Consider the following 19602-nt stretch of genomic DNA (forward strand, 5'->3'; position numbering starts at 1 on the left):
GTTGGGCCACAAGTGTCTATTTTGATTTTGAAGGGGATCTCACAAGTGGATAGACGATGAGGGGACTTACAGGAAAACACACAGGATACATCAAGGACAGCATGCTACCAGAAAATTAACAAGTCCTCCAGCTATAAAACAAAGTGTGCTTTGCTGCAACATTTAAAAACAGCCACGCTCCACCAGATCTGATATCGGAGGAGATATTATCAGGTGCCTGAGATGGAGAGTAACATTCTCTGCAGCTGCTGTGACAGGTTGAATTTATCTGTATTTTTAACTTGCATAACAGATTCTATTGGGCCAGCTACAGACGTCAAAATAAGAGCTTACTGTAATGAATAGAGGAAACTACAGGATTCCTTTACCCTGTAAACAACAGGAGAAAGCATGGCAGCCAAAGCATGCTTGCATAGCTGATAATTGTCATGATCATACTTTTTTTTTCTTTGTAATTGTAGCGATCTTTAAACTTTGGGTGTTTAAGTAAAATTCAGTTTTTCAAGTTAAGCAATAAAGTGTTGTCTTCATCTCCATCCCCCTTCTTATGGCCTCTTCACTGGTTTATAAATAGCAATGACCCATCTTTAAATAGGACATTGCTTTGTCTATTGTCTTTCCATGTCTGTGCTGTCCTGATCAGTGATGCTGAAGAAATGCAGTAAACATCCTCTGACCCGGCTAACCCAGGACTCCAATTCATAAGCTCCCTGTTATTAAACCTTAGTTACATTACTAAATTCTCTGTGTGGTTAAAAGCAAAAGCAAAAAAAATAGCCAGTATTTGCTTTCTGTTTTTAGCACAAACTATTGGCCATATAGCTTCATTTATATGTTTATAGTAGTAAGTAGTATTTATATATAGTATTTGGTATTAAATATTAAAATAATACATCAAGGACAAGAAGAATCATTTTAAGGAGCTTACTGTTTACTTCCTGGGACTCTAATCCCTCATACAGGGGATTACACTTCCTCATACACGGATGTGACATTTTGTCTTTTCTTTACCTTCTTAGCTAAATATACTTTGTTTATTTTGGAAAAACTAAGTTTCGGTTTCAAAATCCACTGTGGTGATGTACAGAGGCAAAACTGCAAAAACTGTGCCATGTGCTTCATTTGGTAAAATAGTTTTCTTTAAGTTTGTTGAGATGGTAAAGAGGATAAAAAAAATGCTTGCTGAATTCAGTAAATAAAACATGCCTAGACGTGCCTTCTCTTTTTAACATGATTAGGCTCAGCATCAGACTGTTTAAGAGTAGTCCTTTAAAGGAAGTTTAGGGGTTTGGGGCTTGGGTTGTACTGGAGTGGTGGCTCCCTATTCTTCTCAATACCCTGCTTTGCATTTTCATTGGTTTGAAGGCCATCTATCAGGATCCCCTATAGGCCTTTTCAGAGCCAAATAAAAGGATCACTGTGGACAGACCTGTCTGTGGGTTGCCCAGACATTGGAGACAACAGATGTGTTAAATGTAGCCCTCTCCCCCACAAAAAGCCCAGAGAGCTGGGGCTGCATACTATCTAATGGAGAGGCAGCTTTATGTTAATTGCTGAATGGAGTCAGTCAAAGGTGCTGTGAGCTTTTGGTGAGCATGTTCAAGGAATCCCACATCATAAAGAAATCCTCACTTCCCTCCACTTTCAGGAAGAAAGCACTACAAAGAAAAGGCCATAAAATAGTTGCCGGGGTCTGTAACTGAACGGCAGCATTAGATCCTACAGAAACCCACCATGTAACTTTATCTGGGTGTAAAACTATGCCTGGACCTTGGATCAATGTGACTTTAAACCAGGGGGTGCTGCACTGAGCCACAGGGAATCAATATGGCAATTCTTTTTGTGATATTGTTTACTTTATTATTATCTATTATTATTATTTTTTATTTTATTTTTTTGTTTCACACATGTTACAGCAGTAATGCATTCCCATACACAACATTCCTTTCAATTAAAGTAACACTGTTTCCATGCATGAAAAGGAGCAGGAAGAAGAATAAATTCTTATTGATACCTGCCCCCTATCTGTGATAATACAAGTAAGCAACCAAAATTACACTATGACAATTTTCTGCACATAACAAAACAAAGCAAAGCAAACAGAACAATATACTCAACAATGAGCAATACCACTAAATATCAAACTAAAAGGATCATTTTTCTACAATTAAATTCTATTCTTTTCAACTTCTTCATATTGGTTTATCATTTTACTCTAATAGCAGATTTTAAATTGAGAAACATTTATACAACACTTAAGATGATCACTGAGAGAATTCCAGTTTCTTATGCCTATGACTGTTGGACACATTTGCCTTTGTGTGGTTCGAGCAAACCGGTGCTTAAAATAAAACTTCCTTCTTCCGTCCCCATTTTCTGAACACAATACAAATAAACTTTGTAACTTAAGAGGTGGTGTTTTATTTTTCGCCCTAAACATAATAGTTAAAGTCTGTAATTTCACTATGTCTTCTAGTTTTAACAATTTCGATTTTATAAACAAATTATTAGTGTGTTCTCTATATTTAACATTATGCATAATTCAAAGCGCTCTCTTCTGTAATAAATATAATGGTTTCATATTAGTCAATATTCTCATTGTCTTGTAATCTAATATATATCTAACATTACCCAGGATATAAATACTTTTAGCCAACTTTTTTTTTAACATGTTCAATATGTGATTTCCATGTTGACTGGAATCTATTATGCGGAATGGGAGTCCTTTACCAGACTTTTAGCACAAATGCAGTAAAATAGGCAGAATTCGAATCTTTTAAGGTACAGGTGAAGAATTCATTGCTAGATTTAAAAAATCAGCATGTTGATGTTTTTCCAGCAAAATGCAGGACCAAATTTTAAAAAATCACTATACAAGGGCACAGCTATAGAAACTAGTTAAAATATTTAATTGTGCATGTTTTGCTAATGCAAATTAAGGCATCATAGCTTTAAAAACAGATAATAAAAGTGCAAAGTGCAAATGCAACAGATGTCTACAAAGTGACTCAGTAAAGTATTTGCACACAATAAAGTGCAATAATCCATCTTACTTCATTTCATTTTTTTTATTTATATAGGTCAGGAACTAGTTTAAATAGTAAATTAGAAGAGCTTACAATATCAAGAACAACAAAGGTCTGAGTTCTTAGTGATGGTGGGAAAGAAGAGCTGAAAGCAGCACCATCTGAGACAAAAAGGACCACATAAACCTCCCTGTATGCAAAAATAATCGAATTGTAGTTTTTAACTGTTCATAAAAAAATATAAAACTACTGATATCTGTGATTCTGACGCCATTATCACACTTTTTAAAAAATAAATTTTGTGGTTTCACAAGGCTCTCTTATTTTGACTCAGTGCTTTGGTTGGAGATAACAATAGAAAACATGGCTTCTAGTACGATAGCAAGCTGTGAGAGCTTGCTGCTGTTTCCCTGCTGGGCCCACGCTTACCTCCTGTATTCCTGTGGGAATCAGGATAATCCTTGGTATCGCACCCTTTTGTCACAGCATTAGTGTTTCATTTTATTTACCCACTATATCTTATACATACTTATCTTCCTTATTCATAGCAACATGCTGTATACCTTATATTAAAGCATATTTTCAATATTGGAAACTTTATTGGTGTTACTAGAATTAGAAGGTTTAAATTCAACTTCAGCATCCTAGGACCCTTTGTGACACTGAAGGAGGAGGAACAAAGGTTCCTGCATCAAACCCTTCGGTCTAAACAATGGCAGCTTGGCGTGGTTAGCCTGAGGCGAAGCCATCTGCCACTGAGAGTGGAGTCTCTTTGTCGGCTATTGTGGAATGTGGAAGCAGATTGATGAGGGCCGGGTGATTCCTTTAGGCCCCGATGAGGCAGCAGGCAGCACAGAAATCCGAACAGACGCCACTGGGAACTCCCTCTTCTTCTGTCTCCACAGCAGTCACATGACGGAGCAGCCAGACACCAAAACCTGGGAACATGAAAAGGGAAAGTGTTTTCAGAGGTTGATGCAATGTGTTAGAAAAATCAGTAAAACTTGTGTTCTCCAGGATCATTCTAGGAAAAAGGCTTTATTTCGATCTGTTGCAGTGATAGCTTGAAGGAAAATGAGAAGAATGAATTTTCTTAACTGTGCTTCTTTCTCCTCTGCTATGTGGTGTGGGGGACCAAGGCTGGAGCCCTGCAGGTCATGTCATTGCTGGGATGATGACCTCTAACCCTCTCAGCAGGTGTGTGTGGATGGCCTTTATTGAGAAAGGCCTGTCCAAAAGCTCTGCAGCTTTTGGAGTGGGTGGCTCAGTGAGGGGGGACAGGGCAGATGTTGTATGTGAAATCCCCCAGGGAAAGTGTGCCACCATTGAGGGAAAGGGTCAGGGCAAAAGGGCGGATCTCACACAACCAATACAGCATGCAGCCATGGTTTCCATGGCAGCTTGCTTGCATCACTAAGCTTTCTGTTGTCTGGGACATAAAATGGCAATTTAGGCTCTGGGATCTCTGGCAAAACAAGGCTTTATTTTGTTTCTGGTTGCAGATATTCTGCAGAACTTGGTTCAGAACCACAGGCAGGATCAGGTTTACTTTTGAGTAATTTTGCAGATGAAAGAAATATGAAGTGACAGTGAAACAGGAAAGCAGGACTCCGTGAAAACAAGCAGATATAAAAACAAAACTGCTGATGGTATATTGTTTAATTTTTTTTTTTAAGCTGTAGCAGCCTGAGAGGATCTTTATTTACTGTTCAAATCATTCACCATTTTTTAAAATAATTTTTACAGTTCAAAAGTACTGTATGTGACTGTGTGCGTGTGATTTTCTTGCATACTTTTCTGTACACCACACAAACATGAAATCTTTATCTATAAACAGTCACTATAATAAGAAACCTTAATGTCTGTAGATGGTTTCAGCTGGGAGAACTGCAAAGCCACGGGGTGCTGTAGAAAAGGCAGAGATAAAAAAGCAGACCTTGACGTTCTGACAGTTTACTGTGGCTTCACTGTAAGTCATTTCCTTTGAGGTGATGGCTACAGAAGAATCAAGTCTTTGATCAAATCCTGGCTTCAACATCTTATCTCACCAAATGGGCAATAAATCATTCGCTTAACTGAGTGAAAGGCAGCCCAAAGATCCTGCTAAGCTAATTATGTCTTTATTGCAACTTTAAGGGAACTTTTTGTTCTTCAGCTAAAATCATTGGACAGGATTATATGTCATATTATGATAACATGTTACTCCAAAGCTTGTTAAAGACAATTTATTGTGGGAGTTAAACACAATTACAACTTTTATCAATCTTTAACATCAAAGCAACATTGACTATAAATCTCAAAAGTCTTGCAATGCTGAAATAAGGAAACCACAAAGTATACTGCAGCATCAAGAGCTTTGTTCTTCTCAAAGGCCGCTCAAATAAAGAGCCAGCTTGAGTTATAAATGGCTTGAGGAAACAACAGACATTACAAATAATTAAGCGGAAGCATTTTTTGAGATGGCATTGACAGCAGAAACCTTACAGCATTTTTTCCCCTGCTAAACCTTGTATGTAATAAACCATTGGGCTAGGGGGTCCCTGTTTTCATACAAAGGACCTTTTCTGCAACAGTGCTCGTAGGCCAAATGCAAGAGCTATCAGTCCTGTGATGCATGACATTTGTATAACATCACCAGGGTCACGGCATAGACTGGAGTGGGTCAGGACTCTGGACAAACTGTGGATTTCAGTCGGCATGAAGAAAGCACAGGTCAGAGCACACTTAGATATGCATCTTAAGCCAATGCTTGGCCACAGTGACTGAAAAAGGGCCATCGCTCTATAAAGCTACTGTTGAAGAACAAAAGGAACAGTCTCAGAGGATAAAAGAAATATTATACAATATCAGCAGATGCATCAAAGGGTTCAAAAGTCAATTATTCTGTTCAGAAAACATGAAATAAATTCATTACAAGCCTTTTTAACTCAATAATGCCATAAAACATGGCAATGGGTATATGAGCCGAGAGTTATTCACAATGGTGGGAGTTTTACTATGCTGATCTTGGAATAAATTATATAATAATTATATAATATACTTAAATAATTATATAATAGATTATGGTGTATGTCCTGTATATGAAAAATGGATGGATTCATTGTCACCTACAGGTTAGTGAAGGCCTGTTGTGAAGTCTAAAGCTGACTAGTTTCTTGGTGTTTTGAAACATGGCCCATCATCTGACTCACAGGCGAACAGCTACTCGGCCATGAGATAAATTTAACTCTACTGTTTTTGTTATTCTTTTTTACTTTAAAAGGGACTCTATTTTACAAAATAAGACTTGAAACTACCTGCTGGGGCCATAAACTCATTAGGAAAGAGTTGGATGGATGGCAGTGGTTTGAAAAAATTTAATATTTAGGTCAAGTTTCAAGTTTGGAGCCATTTTTCTGCTAGCCAAAGCTGCATTTCATCAACCATGTTTGTCTTCTGTGGGGCTAACTCTTTTTATATTTGCAGTGTGTACATAACAACTAAAGAAAGGGGAATAGTAACATTAAAAAATTACATCAGAAGCACAAAGGAGATGTATGGTCTGGACTCCAACAATGGACATCTGTTAAAGATTCAAATGTCTCAACAAAACATCATAACCATTCAGCTGCCAGTAATATATTCTAATCTAGGCCAAAGTGGTTGACTGACTGACAGCCAGTGTTTGTTATAAATTCAGTCATGTCCCACTGTCACTGAAAATTGAAATACATTTGAGGTGACGAGAAAATGGACATGGAAATTAAGCCTGAATTAGTTTTTCAAGATGTGGTTTACAATAACTTTATCTGTGGATTATGTGGTCCAGGAATTTGGGCAAAAACTATGTGAAAGGAAACTGAATAATTACATTTACAGGGATTCAGAATTTAGGCAGTGATAAACAAGATTAATTGATGAAACTCTGGCTTCCTCTCTTCCATGCAAAGACAGAAGATAAGTATCTGTATCATCAACTTGTGCCAGAAAGGATACATGTACCGCCAGGCGTCCACGAGCCAACACAAACATGGAAACCTCTTCACTGTCAGAGCAGAGGTAGAGGGAGGAGACCTTCCCTCTGATTAGCTGGAAAGGGTCATCATCCCCTGACATCTCTTTGTCTCTGCAGTATTGACGGAAAGATCCCGATTTCCCAGGTCACTACCGCTGCTTCGTTGGTCTTGGCCAGAGTTTGCCTGACGTGTCTCGGTGTGACCTTTGATGAGACAATGAGAACATAGTCACATATTCAGGAAAGGTGCACATGGAGATTGTGCCTTTGTAGTCGTGTGCTGTAAATACCATCCAGGAATAGCTTTTCTTGTGATATTACAAAAAAAAAAATTGTGGATGCAACAATGCATCAGGCTTATTGGTGTGTTAGTATTTAGCAGATAATAAATCGGTACAAACATAGCATGATAAGTATTATAAATGTATTTTCCCTGTCCCACACAGTAGTGAGGGGTTTACTTTTACTCTCAATACGTTTAACATCTGAGGATGGTGTCAGTGTTTCAGCCATGAAAAACATGACATCGGCCAGCTTTAGCCTCCGGACTCAGCAACAGCCTGGAAAAAACATGATACAGGCCACGCAAATAATCACAGAAGGATATCATATATTGAAATGCCATACATCAGTCGGACAGTCTTCAAAGGCTTTAAGGACTTTACACTTGCCAAGTCATGCCTTAAGGTTGGATATAGAGTCCTCCGTAGATGAAAAATGACAGTTAAGAGCAGTATTCTTTCTAATTATACTCTTTTATATTGGTTTTACACGACTTTGCGGCAAGGTCACCCCAAAGACCGCATTTTACAACAATTCTTAAAATCCTGCGGTTTCCTAAGTGTCATTCCATGCTTTCTTGTTCATGAGTTGTAGTAGTGTAGAGTTCTGCAGTTTGTAGAATTTTCCATATGTTGCCGAGCCTTTAAAGAAGGCTTTTTGAGATGATTCCCTATAGCCTTATTCCCCAATCGGGATCCCACGTGTGTGTGTGTGTTGGCGTAGATTAGAATAACAGGACAAACACTGAGTAGGATGTGAGCCACCCAACTCTGACCTCCATCTGTGCGGTTTCCTCTCCATTCTTCCTGGGTGGGACTCCCCCCAGGAGGTCCAAACTTACACATACCTACTGTACCCCAGTCGTGTCTTCCATAGTGCAATGCTATGACCTCTTGGACTAGCTGTAGTGTTTCTCAAAGTGCCAAGGTTGGGGACCTTCATAGATGTGATTTTGTTGCAGTTGGGCTACTGCCAGCAGAGATATGAATCTCCAGTCATGGTGTAGGAAATCAAAAATAAACTGCAGAACACATTGAATTAGTGGGACCGGCTAGATAATCCACCTTTATCATAACAATTAAGTTAACAGACTTGTTTCTCAGAAAACATGTAGTGTTGACATCATTTATATCTGAGGAACATCATCTTAACACAAGACTTTGTGGGAAATGAGCTGCAGCAGCCTTCAAGGCTAAACAATGAAGCAAAAGAACAGCAAAGAGGCAAAAATTACACTTCCTTATTCTTTTATCAGCAGGGAACCATATATGGCCAAATGATTTGCACCTCCAATAACACTCCAGGGTTGAAAAATCTGTATGCTCTATAAAGGCCTGAGTCAGAGTTACAGCAGAAAAAAGAAGAATGTTTGAAGCCTGGTACAAAAATCACTTTTGTTTCTATAGTGAATATATCCCATCATAACAAACAGTGTACTGGAGCCGATTTACTTTAATAGATAACCAGTTTAATATTTATTAAGGCTTAAAACTGTGTGCACGAGGGTTTTAAATGCCACTGGTCACCAGTGACTCTGCATCAGGGTTAGGCAGTTCATTTTCTTAAGGGGCTGCATGAGAATCTATGAGATACTATTGTGATGGACATCAATAAGCTAAACTCGGTTCTGTTCAGTATTAATTTTATCACTCTATAAACCACTACTGGCAAGATTAGATGTTACAACTAGGCCCTATTTGTGGCCTGTTGAGAAAATTAATTGGCCACCCTTGCTCTATGAGGGTATGAACCGATGTTTTATTGGCTGCTTTAATTTGAACTATGAGTGTGATGAAACAGTTCAAGAGACACTGTTAAAAATAGTTATTTGATTTCAAGTAAAAATTAGAACTAACGAAAGAGAATTAACAACAGTGAAATATCACATCAATTCAACTTTATTTATACAGTGCCAAATCACAACAACAGTCGCCTCAAGGCGCTTCATATTGTAAGGTTGACCCTACAATAATACATACAGAGAAAACCCCAACAATCATATGATCCCGCCATGAGCAAGCACTTTGGCGACAGTGGGAAGGAAAAACTCCCTTTTAACAGGAAGAAACCTCCGGCAGAGCCAGGCTCAGGGAGAGGCGGGATTTATAACAAGTACGATTCAATGCAGATGACTGGAGAAGAAATACTCAGTCCATCATGGGAACCCCCCAGCAGCCTACACCTATTGCAGCATAACTAAGAGAGGATTCAGGGTCACCCGGTCCAGCCCTAACTATATGCTTACTATATGTTCATCATGCCAATAAGGTAATGGTGATAGCATTGGTATGTTGATGTTTAGTAGCAATCTTAGTTCATTTTCTAATTAGCACCAAATACAAAGCACGACTAAGGCTGGAGGAAATTTTATTCTGACGATAGCAGCAGGTAAAAGGTCAAAGATCAGTTACAATTACATGATTGATACACAAGTTATGTATCCACTGGGGATGATGAGTTTATCTCTTCAACAGTTGTTAATATCATCCCTTAGAGCCATACTGGTAGCCCATCTTTAATACCAGGCAGTGTGCACTACACCTTTGGATACTGTTAGACCTCCATACTGAGAACAACTGTTTGTTTTTTCCAGTTGTTTATCTGTCTATCTCAGGGGTGGGCAATTCCAGGCCCCGAGGGCCGGTGTCCCTGCAGGTTTTAGATGTGTCCTTGAACCAACACAGCTGATTTAAATGGCTAAATTAGCTCCTCAACGTATTCCAGAGGCCTGGTAATGAAGTAATCATGTGATTCAGGTGTGTTGATCCAAGGTGAGATCTAAAACCTGAAGGACACCGGCCCTCAGGGCCTGGAATTGCCCACCCCTGGTCTATCTTATTCTTCTGAAAGTAGTACTGCATATCAAGAACACTTACAGATACAGAGCTGGTACAAAAGTCCCCTAGAACCAGGCATGAAATGATTAGAATTTGGTAGTCAAAGGTCACTGAAGCTCAACTATTCCTATGCTTATTATGACAGCATTTTAGACAAATTTGTAATGAAATCAAATGAGAAAGTGCTGATATTAAGACCATGTTGATGTTCTTCCTTGTGATGTTGTTATTTTATCCAAAAATAACTTTCTTAGTGCCATAACTCAAGAACAGAAGTCAGATTGTGTCTGTGTTAATTTGTGAAACGTTGTTTACTGTTATGACTACAACTTTGTGTTTTGTGTTTATGGGCAGACAAAAAAACACTTAATACTTTTCATTAAATTCCTTTAAAGTCTCATTTTTATCCAGTATGTGGAGACATGTAAACTAACAGCTCTGAGCTGGCTGGTGGTGGTAATTCTAGTTTTAAGCCCTGAAAATATACAAATGCCCCCACAGCTTATGTCTGCTTTTTTTTCACATGCAGTCTTTTAGGTTTTGCATACAGATACATGCAGACAGAGATGCAAGCAAGAATTTGTCTGGTTGGCTGGAACACTTCCACCCCGTTATGGAGAATGGGGTTCAGTCTGGTGTAGATCCCAATCCCCTCAGGAAGTGTGTGCATCAGAGCAAGCAAAAGGAAGTTTACACTGCTGCTCAACAGATCGCTGTTTATGTTGGGGCCACCTCTTGAGGATGCATGGGGGCTTTGATTTTTCAGTGTACGATTAGATGAGTCACTTTTTTCCATATGTTAAATGAAAAGCAAACAAAGTGATTATGTTGTTGTTGCTATTTGAGGGTTACGGACCAGTGGTATGGTGATTCTCTGAGTCTGGAAAGTTGGGAAGGCTTATTGTTAAATCTAAATTCAGTATCAGTTGATTGGAATACTCTAGCCAACAAAAAAGAATCTGAAAGCTTCTTAATTACAAAATCAATTGTTTTTATAGCTAAAGAGCTGACAGCCTCATAGATAAAGACAGAGTGACAGACAAAAACTCACTGACCATTGTATGACCTTTCATAAGGTCAGTCAGAGTTCATCCATTTTCTTTTGCTTGATTATGCTTTTGCTTTGCAGATTAAGCTTATTCTGTGAATACAGTTCAAGTCAATCAGACAGTGATTGACTGTGTTTTTCCTTTTCTATTTGATGTCTCTTGTTTTATCTTTACCTGAAAGTTGCTAAAGCAGAAAAGATTATTGTTGCTCTGCTGATCAGAGAAACTGACAATGAAACAGATTGTCGAGAAACTCTTTGTTTCCTTCCCTCGATTTCTCCACACAAGCATAGCAGTACTTGCAATGATGTCCTTCTTTAATGGGTCTGCCAAGGCTGTGTTATGCATATTCCTGTACTTATATGCCTAAATGCACTTGTCACAAATACAATATGAAACAGCAAATCTCTCAACTACTGTTGTGTCTAATTGTTGATTGTAACATGTTGAGAATGTTTTCATTTGGAATTTAACAGGATAGGAAAAAGTCGGAGAAGTCTTCATTTTTAAAGCAGTAGTGTTATAAAGATCCATACCATTAACTAGGCTCTTGAACCGAGGTTTCTTTGGTCAAAGTGTCTGGATTACTTCTTTGTGTAGCACCTGCTTTGGGCTACTAACCCATTACACAAGCATAGTTAACAACTTATATAAGTGTAAAAGATTGTTTGTGCTAGAGTAGTCTATTAGTCTATTAGTCCTTCTTCCCACAGTTTTGTCCACAAGTGTGGCCTAGCTCCTGCATTTTGCTTATAACAAAAATAGACTTGATGTTAAAAGCCAGGGCTTTTTAATTAAGACACATTTGCATGTTTAGCTAATAAAATGCACAACTGGGGCCAATTCGATATGGTTCATGTCTCAAAATAAAGCAGCTTGAAGCATTTTCTAAAAAGGGTTTTATACCAACTATTGGACGTAAATGTAAAACTTATGCCCTAATAAGTCTCCAAACACAAACACACACCAATCTGCTCTCTCTTCTTACCAAATATGTTTTCATACATGTTACAAAATGCCACTTTGTCCCAAGAGACAAAACATTACAAACGATCAGATTTCCTCTCTTTGAATTATGGTGGTCTTACAGATGCAATCTATCTTAAGAAACGAGATTTGGTGAGAGAAAAATGACGGCTTTGTTTTTTCTGTTGCGGAATGTTTGGGATTGGCTGTTATCTCCAACATGTTTTACGCACTGCAATGAAACAGAGATGTTCTGGCAGCCAGGCACACAATGGCACAGGGTTATCAGCCGTGTCACTTCAGCTTGTCTTGCATTGAAAACACCCCCTCTGTTTCACGGGAAGGTGGTCTAACATGTGCTTGGCCTGCAAAAGAAGTATGTCAGTCGGGGTCATAACTACCACTGAGGACACGGGAGGTGGGTGGGAGGTCATGCATTTTTTGCATTGAAGCGCTAGCATTCATTTGTCACAAAGGGTTTGAATAGGTTTTTAAGGTTCTTGTTTTCAGGCTTCTGTTGGATTGTACATAAAACCTCTCTGAGTAAGAACATTTCTCTAACAAAGACATGCCAAATGTTATTTATTTTCATTGTACCAGCCTACATCAACAACTCTCGCCCATAAACTGAACACAACAATGTCATTTTGATAGTACTTTTCTTTGATGTTACATTGCAGAATTGTTGGGGGAGTTCCTACTGTGTTATGAAGAAGGAAATTCAACCAACTATCTGTGAGGTCTGTCAACATGTGTGTTCTCCTTTTTCTGTCAGTGGAAAAGTTGCAGCCTACATCTGAGCCTCATCCAGAGTGAAATATTTTAATAATCTTATGATTATGGTGAGATTTTTAACATTACACATAACATATGCATGGTTGATTTAGAGTAGGAATCCTGCCAAGGTGGAAAGACACAAGATATCCTCCAGATTTCCTGAACTATGAATCACAAAGCTCTTAAACTGAAATTGAAAATGTGCCATCGTGTTAAATTTTATTCGTTTTAAGCAGGTCTCACTAAATAACCAGCATTTAAGTGGCCTTTAATGCTTAAGGAGGTCGAATTTGTAGGAGATCCCATGTGAATACATTCCTTTCTCTTGACTAGATACAGATTGTATTGCTACAAAGGGAACATAATTGAAATCAGTCAGAGAGTTATTGGGTGTGGTCCTTCCATCTGATCTCTTTTGTTCTCTTTTCAGCTGTAATTTACTAAAGAAACAAGATACTGTTTTTTCCATTCATAGAGAAAATAATAAAGAAACAGGTCATTGTGAAATCCCTTTCACTTCCTTCCCTTAATGTGTGCAGCACACAAGCACAACTAGACCCCAAACAAAGGCTTTTAAAACTGTCATATGTAGCCCACACATTTTTTTAATAAGCCAACAAAAAGCCAGAAGAGATTTCTGCTGATTTAAGATGATATCATGTTGAAATTTAGTTATTTTCTTTAGAATTTAAGAGATGTCAGTTCATCATTATTTAAGAAGAAACTGGACATTAATTTACACATCATTTGGTTCTTTATCCAATCATCTGCATCCAAAATGTAAACATTTATTGCACTTTTGCACTCTGTGAATTATTTGTACGTAAATAGGGCCATGGCACAACCCAGTATCAGCCATGCTTTAGCTGTCAGGCAGATGATCTCACATTTGAGTCTAGAATACTTTTACAGACAAGTTCATGGTTGACTCAATGACTTCAAGGTGCCCAGGTCTGTAAAACAAGCCCCGATTCCCTGAATGTTGCATACCAGTAAACTGCCCAAACGTCTGCTTTCATAGAACTGCTCACACTTGTTGATAATCAATTAATCAAGTGCATTTGATTAGCGACAGAACCTGCTTGCCAGTTGGTAGTTTTCTTCTCTTTTTTGCAGTTTTTCTTATCATTGTTATTTGGGATGAATTTGTTGGGACGTTTGGGAAAATTGCGGTACTGTTTAAACACACCTGAATGATCCAGATCAGCAAACAGCCAAACTTCTTCTTCTGAGTTGCTCACACTTGCTGATTATTGCTCAATCAAGTGCATTTGATTAACAGCCAAATCCCTGCTTGAAGGTTGGTATGAGGTGTGTGTGTGCTCATCTGCTGTGTTCCGTTTCCACCAAATGCGATGTGATGCTCGCCAAAGGACATTGTTCGACAAGTCTTCAGAAGCTACTTAAGCTGTTCTTCCATTAAAGACAAGAGCCTTTCTCTTGGCAACCCTTCCAAACAAGCCATACTTGTTCACTTTTCTAAATGTAAAGTCATAAATTTTAAAATTTTGCATGCTAACTGAGGCTTGTAACATTTGGGATGTAGATATTAGGTTTTTACAATTTAGGACCTGACCTGTCTGACCTTGAGAAGAATTTGCTGGGACTTCCAGTCAATTAACTGATGATCAGTTAATTGACTACATTTGATTAGGAGCTACCTATTGGCTGTCACCTAATGTCCTATTTCCCATTAAAGCAAAAAAAAAAAAAAGGCTGCATCAAGTCCAACAAAAACTTTATTTATTTATTTTTAAATGACTTCATGTGAGATTTGGGGGAACTTGTGGATTTGGAGTTAAACACCTGTTGGGGAAGTTAGAAATATAGAGAAACAAACCAGCAGCTATAGGATTGACAGTACAGTATGTGCAACTGGAAGCTATTGTCTCCTTAATGTAGTCATTGTGTATAAGCAAATGCATTCACTTCAGTGGGAACCGTGCCCCAGGATCAGTTATGTAAATACATTCTGAACACAGAGAAAAGAACTTGCTTACAAAGTATAAGTGGATTATATTTGACAAAAAGTAAAATGCCAAACTTACTTAACAAATACCCCTTTTATTATTTTTGACCTAGCAGGTCATTTTCCCATCTTCATTTTTACTGATGAGGTACACATTCAGACTGAAGTAATGAAAGTCTAATTAAGTTGGGCAGAGCCCAGTGAAAAATGGGCCACTGTGACCATGTCTGTCTGAGATGTGGGAACTGAGGTCACACATGAAGAGGAGGGTTTTTTTCTCATGATAAATGACCAAGTGAAAATGAAAATAGTGAAGCACAAAAATAAAGAGGACAACAACAACAAAAAAGATCTTCACAATACTGTGGTTTGGTTAAGTAGGTTGCGCGAACAGAATTTTTAAAATGCAACTAACTGTGGTTACCCAAGGCCACATAGCTATGGTCTGTGAACACTTTCTGAGCTAGATGGCAAGCAAGTGGAATTTCTTCTGTCTATTGTGAAATTAGACTTTAGACTGATGAGACGAGACAAAGAGCAAATTAAATGCCACTGTGGATTTTACATTACATTGTTATAATTCTATTTCCTACAGTGTATGAGGGGCACTGACAGCTGATTTATTAAAAATAATAATAATAAAATAAGATTGCGCTCTAAAAACAGTGGCTGTGAAAGTCAAAACAATCTGTGCTTTAATCACAGACACCACAGTAGTTTGCTGCAATACGAGATAAGAAATAAGATCCACCAGAGGAGGCAGGATGGGGAGATCGATTACTCTGAGGTTTCCCATGATTCTGACTCTCTCCGGGGAGACCGAGCTCCTGCTCCAGCGCTGCGTGGGTCTCTTAACTGTCATTATCACCAATGGGAGCCACAATAGGTCAGGGAGATGAGATAACATTGTGAGCAGTGGAGCAGCAGGTGAGAGGCTCAACAGGGCATGATTAGGTATCCGGGTCCCAGGGTGTAGCATTGCCTGGGGCCTCGGGGGCCTCGGCCCCACCATCTGCCAGGGTGAATTCTTCTCACTGCACAGGAACTGCTCAATAATAGCACAAACTGTTGCTGAGGGGCGTTCCTTTGAGTTTCTCCTGTTACACTTCATAGGGAGAAGTGTTACACTTTACAGTGCAGGTCTTTATTTACCTTCTCAAAACACGAACTCAAAGAATTCAACAAAACAAAAGACTAAAACTTCTGGTATTTCTGTAGTAATTCTGTTATTTATGTAGTTTGTATTCATTAGCAATAGATGCCTGTTCGAGTACAAATGAATATACATTCCATGAGGACACAAATCACCTGGTTTATCTGAAAATAGCACATGTTTAATATGTAATCCAGATTCTGCCTGATCAGGGCTCCAGTGTGAGGCCATCACTCAGCAGGAGCACACCCCGGGGCTGCTCTGATGACAGCCATGCTGGATGGTTCACACATGACCCAAAATTGCTGCTGCACACAACACCCTGTCCTGTGACCCGCCAGCACCAGCCGCCCTTTTGATCTGATGACATGGTGTAAAATTGGAGATGCCCACCGCAGTCACACATGCCAAACATGCAGTTTGTATGACAGGCAGGCATGGACGCCGAGAATATTGAATTAGTAGATGTCGTGTAAATCTGCAGTGTAGCTGCATGGCTCTCGACTTACCAGACAGACCAGGTGAGCAGTTATCAATCAGCGTTTTGTAACAGATACTCTTTGAAGTGTTCGAATTTTGCCCTTCAGCGAACGTTCACTCACATGCAAACAGGAATCATAAGGTTAATAAAAGCATGTTTTTACAAAAGCACCCACAAACTGATGAGTCTGCAAGTGAAGAGCAGCAGCCACATCTGCTAGATCACTTAAAATCAGTTAAGAAGCTCAAGGTGCTGCTGTAGATAACGGACACTGATAACTGTGACCAGAACCTTTAACCTTAAAGACATAGATCTTGACATGCCTATTAGCCACCATATCCACTTTCACTGGCTTTAACTGAAGGCCATCCAAACCCATATTTAATATATATGACTGCAGTGTGCAGCCTGACCACATGGCACTTTGTTTGTGGCCGAGAATCGTGTCATAATAATACGCCTTTGGACCCTTTTTGTCCGTTCAAAAATATAATGGAATGGCCAGATGTGGAGGGTGACCCCATGTTGACCTGTAGTGGAGTCTATAGTGTTTGTGTTGTGCACCCTAGCAGGCCGCCACAGGGAAGTGGTGGGTTTAATGGTTCTGTATTATATTGCAGTAGAAGAAAAAAGTCTGTAGCAATATAATACATTTATCCCTCATAGGGTAGACTTAAATTTAGAGGTGATTTTTTGAGATTCAGGAAACAAGCTTACCTTTGTGTTGAGCAGTCTGTTATTTTGTCTGTAGTACAGACCACAGAGTGAAATACTTTATCTGTTAAAGCCCAGGCTACTCTGTATTACACAAAACAGTCTCTGCATCTGCTCAGTCCATCAGGTCTGATGCCGTTAACAGCCTCCAAACAGCCCATGATCAGGCTCCAGCTTCGGTGACTTTGCAACCTCCTGCTGGCTCACCAGAAGGGCTCTGTTTTGATTGTTTGATTACCCTCACTGGGATGACCCTTAAAGTTAACATCCCTACCATTAGGTACACAAGTAAGCATGGCTGCAAGCATGCTCCATGACTCTGGGTAAACATGTTGGCAGACTGGAGGAATGTGAAGTGACCTGGCTGTGTGTCCACTGTCATGGCCAGAAAATATATAGATAACAATGTTTAAAGAGTACTATTGAACAGAAGAACATGTTGCAATACTGCTGTTTGCAGATATTAGCGTGCTGAGACCCCTTTTATATGAGTGTGCTAAAAAAAAATAGGCTTTTTACAGAATACATTTGTTTCATATGCACAGAGGGCCCGAGTAAGCCACCAGTGATGGATGCTCTACTAAATTCCACTCTACACAGAATCTATCTTCACTTTTTGTGATGCCTCCAAATGGAAACTTGAAATTAGTTTAGCAGAAGCGTGACTGGTTTCTCCATCTCAAAGCTGAGCCCTGAATTGCAGGGCTTGTGTTTCAAGAAGTGAGGATGAAAATGCAAATCAATACAGGTTTTTTTTGTTGCTGTTTTTGAATTCAGCAATCAGACTTGCGTGGAAGAAAATACACAGAACAATGGCACAAAGAAATGTATGTCTGCATCTTGTGCGTCAGAAGTTTTGAAAACTCTTTAGCTTAAATGATTAGCACAGTTTATCTTAGCTTTCTGGATCTATGCACAACAACAGCAACATCGCCAGGCTTATCTACCCGTACATATCCATCACAGTTTTGACAGTCAGTTTTGGTTTATTATGGTTGCTCAGACTTCTTAAGGGATCAGACCTCTGCCCTCAGACAAACACTCCTTGGGAGCATGCTTGCACTCATGTGGGCTGGGGGTCCTTCAGGGCCATCATGCTCCCTGGGGTGTCTGCTTGTGAGAGAGCCTGTTATTCCGAGAACATCCTGCAAGCCCTCCCACCCTCCCGTAGTGTCGGCAATGAAGGAGAGAAAGAGCTGGGAAAGCCCCGGTACAGAGGACAATTTGTGGTTTGAAGCTGGGACACTGCTGTTTAGGTAAACACTGCAGCATGGGTGGAGAGCTACATTATTATTATTACAGCAAAAACAAAAGTAAAAACTGTAATTGAGGGAAATATTTGTTTTTCCATAGCAAAGCTTCAGAAGAACAGCTGCTCAGTCTGCTAATCATTAAATGACAGGACTACTTACATGGCTGAGCTCACATTAACCACTTTCTCCTTTTCACATCATCACCATATGTCCCACAATCACTAGAGCACTGAGAAAAAAGCATGTACTGTTAATAGTGACTCCTCTGTCACGGCACTCAGCTAGCAGACGGTAAAGGGGGTGGGGGGGCTGACTGATTCCCACACAGAAGAGCTGTCAGCTTCTCAAGCAGAAATAAGGACAAATGCAAATGAATCAGCTGAGAAGCACACTTGTTGTGTATTTCTCTGAATCTCAGACACACTGAGCATCTTTGGGCCTTAACAGTAAAAGATAATGAGGTCATATTGTGGCTGCAGCATTATGCAAGTGTCATTTTCCATATCCAAGAGATATGATTTGAAAAAAATCAATGTAATGTATTTTATTTATTATCATTATTAATTCATGCATTAATTTTACATTTAATTACATTGTGGTTTGTTTTGATTTGTTTGTTTGTTTTTTAAGTATAACTAATACCATTATGTTTAATTGTACATACATACAGATTAAATTCAAACTGAATTTCTGTTATTGCTGCTGCCCACCTGCAGTACCTTAATGGCCCAACAGGAGGCCCTGAATCACACCTTTGGAATCACTGAAATAGACATTAATGTTATTCAACAGTAATCCAATATTATTTTATATATTATTATATAACTCTTCTTTCTGTGAGAGATGAAAATGCATATTTTATGCATATTCATAATTCATTTGTACTTTTCTTTGTTTTATTTTTTTTACCACTGTTGCCACTTTTACTTTGTTGTTTATTTATTGTATTGTACTATTTTGTGAGATCAATAAAGTATATTCTATCTATTGTTTTCTTATTATTATTATATTTTATTATTAAAAATTCTATTAACATAATTTTTATTTACAAAGCAAGTATTGTCATTTGTTTCATGAATGATTGCAATCGGACAAAATCTG

This window comes from Maylandia zebra, linkage group LG4 (assembly GCF_041146795.1).
Source record: "Maylandia zebra isolate NMK-2024a linkage group LG4, Mzebra_GT3a, whole genome shotgun sequence".
Classification (NCBI taxonomy): domain Eukaryota; kingdom Metazoa; phylum Chordata; class Actinopteri; order Cichliformes; family Cichlidae; genus Maylandia; species Maylandia zebra.